General features: G+C 48.5%; 1 long non-coding RNA gene across 1 annotated transcript; it reads left to right on the top strand.

Annotated features, from left to right (window-relative positions):
• Positions 1 to 454: 454 nt before the first annotated feature.
• Positions 455 to 2,951, top strand: LOC110293840 (uncharacterized). The gene is made up of 4 exons (XR_002377866.3): positions 455 to 715; positions 877 to 1,003; positions 1,090 to 1,181; positions 2,648 to 2,951. It is a non-coding gene; the product is annotated as an uncharacterized LOC110293840 (long non-coding RNA).
• The last annotated feature ends 409 nt before the right edge of the window (positions 2,952 to 3,360 follow it).

Genomic DNA, 3,360 nt, shown 5'->3' with positions numbered 1-3,360 from the left:
TGAGCACCACACTAGAAACTAGACGCCAAGTGCCCCGCCCCCATGCCCAAGTGCCGATCTCAAAGGGTCATAGGACTTGGAGGGGTTTATATTTTAACCAGGTACAGACATCATTTATTTATTTTATTTCCTACAGATATGCAATTAAGCTACACTGGAAAGTAGGATCATACGATAGGACCTGGATTTGAAGAAGTTGGAAAACACTCTTGGAACCTGGAAGCTGGTCTCTTATGCCGTTTTTCACCCTTGGAACCCGGAAGTTGGTCTCTTATGGCGTTCTTCACCCCACATCACCGCCCTCTCTCACTCTTTGTGCTCTCCACCGCGTTCCCTTTCACCCCACCCCTCCGCCCCCATTAGCCGCCCCCCCTCCCCCCGGTCATTTCCTTTTCTGTCTGTCTCTCTACCCTTCATTCTCATCCCAGAAGCTCACTGGCAAATCTCAGAGTGATTAGGCCTGAAACTAGGCTGGGACCAAGAAGAGAGATGGTGCAGGGGGAACAGACTGACCAGCGCAGCGGTGCATTGCTGTGGCGGGATGGAGTGGTCAGGGGCCCAGGCAGGAACTGAGGAAGCCTCTCGCTTGTCTTCCCCATCACCCTCCTCTCAGGCCTTTACTGGTGACCAGACTGTCTCTGAAGGAAGGAAGACCCTGGAAGCCATAGCTGTCTTGAAACCATCTCTTACATCAGCTCCGGACCCCGTCTCCCTGGTAAAGAAGTTTTTCTAAATGCCTAAATCTCCTAACTCTCCTGGCTGCCCAGAAAGACCCAGAGCAGTCTCAAACACCCAGCCAGGCACCCACCCACTTGTAATTAGAGCCAGCTAGGCCTGGGTGATGTTGGCCTCTGAATTTTTCTGCATTTCTCCTAGATGCAAACCCACCTTGCTTTGGAGTCATGTTCCGGCGGCCGCACTGCTGCTTTACGCTGTGCATACATTCTCATGTCCTGCTCACACCAGTGCTTGCAAAGGGGCCTAAAGTAGTCTGGAATACCAGGTGGGTCCCTGCTCCAGAGTTAAACTGAGCATGCTATTTCCTCCCCACTTAAATCAGACATCATTTATTTATTTTATTTCCTACAGATATGCAATCAATTGGCCCTTCCAATAGCAAACCCTGATACCATCTGAACTGTATCCTGAAGGAACTGGCTGGCAAGAATTGGAACCAGCTGGTAAGGAAGGGGGCTCTGACTGCATGGTCACCAGTTCTACAAAATGGTGTTGAGCAGAAGCTCAGGTTGCCATGAGACCAAAAGGTGAACTTGGTATACATGTCAGCCCTTGGGACTGGTACCAAGAGGGAGCACACTCAGGGCCACCTTCTGCAGCCTCTAGGAACAGCGTTGCCTTTCTCCATACCATGCTGTGGGCAAGGAGACAAGTCAAGGCTGATGACCAGAATGGCACCCTGTATCACAAAGATAACTTGGGAACCATGGACCAGAACCATGCCTTTGACTTGGGAGCTCACTGGAAATGCCAGACTCAAGCTCCACACACACACACACCTCAGCCACAGAAACTGTCTACTGTAAGAGCCCAGGTGATTGATGCAAGTGTTCCAGAAACTCAGCTGTAGAGCTCTACACTGCTAATTCCCACAAAGTCCTCGTCTGAGGGAGACAGAGAGAGTGACTCACCTAAGGGGCAGAGTTAAAACTAGACATTTCTCTGAAAAAAATTTCCTTTTTAGTATTTTTAACTACAATTTAAGTTTAACATCTACCAGAGTCAATGGTGTGCACATTCTTGTGCAACAGATTTCCATGTATTTATTTATTTATTTATTAACAGTGCTGGGGGTTAAATTCAGGATGTGTACACGCTGGGCCTGTGCTCCGCCACTGAGCTCTACCTCCAGTTCTAGAAATTTCTGAACTGTCGTTAGCTTGGAGTGCTTTCTAGTGTATCGCTTTGCCTGTGGCAACAGTCAGGAGAGACTTGTGACAGTGGATGTTTCTCTGAAAGTGCTTTCTCTCTCTCTCTCTCTCTCCTCTCTCTCTCTTTCTCTCTGTGTGTGTTTGTGTATGTATATGGTGTGTGTGTGTCTGTGTGTGTGTGTCTGTGTGTGTATGGGTGTGTGTGTCTGTGTGTGTGTATATGGGTGTCTGTCTGTGTGTGTGTGTGTTTGCGTGTGTGTCTGTGTGTGTATGGGTGTTTGTGTATGTATGGATGTCTCTGTGTGTGTATGGGTGTCTGTGTGTGTGTGTGTTTGCGTGTGTGTCTGTGTGTGTGTATGGGTATTTGTGTATGTATGGATGTCTCTGTGTGTGTATGGGTATGTGTGTGTATGGGTGTGTGTCTGTCTGTTTATGTGTGTGCATATGAGTGTATGTGCACTCATATGTGTTTGTATGGGTGTCTGTGTGTGTGTATGAGTGTGAGTGTGTGTGTGTGTGTGTGTGTGTGTGTAGGGCATCAGATTCCCCAAGGCTGCAGTTACAGGCAGTTGTGTGCTCCCTGACATGGGTGCTAGGAACCTGACTCAGGTCCTTTGCAAGAACTCCTAACAGCTGAGCAATCTCTCCAACTACATAGCAGATGCTATACTCCACTCTTGGCATGGGCTTAGTGTTGTTCCCATTTAATCCTTCGGGATCTATGAGTGGGGATGTTTATTTTTCTTACTTTTAATCAGGTAAGGGATAGAACACTGAAAACAACTAGTAAATTCAGGAGCCACGTTCCCGGCGTGGAGAGCTGGATCTGGACTTCCCAGTAGCAACTGAGAAGTGAGGATACGAGGGAATCTGCAGAGGACGAGAAAACTCTCTTCGGGTCGCTGCTGAGGAGTGAAGCTGAAACTGAGCATGTCCGAACTCTTCACACTGCAACCACAAAGCTCAGGCTCAAGAAGGCGAATCTGAGTCACAAAAACATCCCCTAAAGAAACTCCTACGACGCTTTGAGGACGCTTATGATTCTGTCGGGCCACGCCCATCGCTGTCTTTGACCACGTGTGGCCTGGAGGCCACAGGCTGGAAATGCCTGATCTTTAAAGCAGTTTCCAGACTTCAGGTTTTAGGAACCAAAGATCTTTCCTTCGCTTCTATTGATGATTCTCTCTTCGGGGGTGGGGGTGGGGTGCCTGTGATTTAGGATTAGAAACTGTTTTCTCGGCCGGAGAAAAGGGGCAGCAGGGTTGAAAGAAGGAATCAGTTTTGCTATGAATGAAACACATCAAGTTGTGTCCAAATCTCCCACCTGGCTTACTTGTCAGCCTCGGCCCTACCTCTGGGTGGTGTCATATGGCGACTGTCAGCACAGCTTGCCTACAGCTTGCCTACATGTAATTCAAACTTGGTTCTTCCAGCTATAGCATACCATCCTCCTCGGTTCAGCTACCAAGAT

This window comes from Mus caroli, unplaced genomic scaffold (assembly GCF_978045245.1).
Source record: "Mus caroli unplaced genomic scaffold, Mus_caroli_1 scaffold_4, whole genome shotgun sequence".
Classification (NCBI taxonomy): domain Eukaryota; kingdom Metazoa; phylum Chordata; class Mammalia; order Rodentia; family Muridae; genus Mus; species Mus caroli.
The sequence above is the reverse complement of the archived record's forward strand: the minus strand, read 5'-3'. Positions and strand labels throughout refer to the sequence as shown.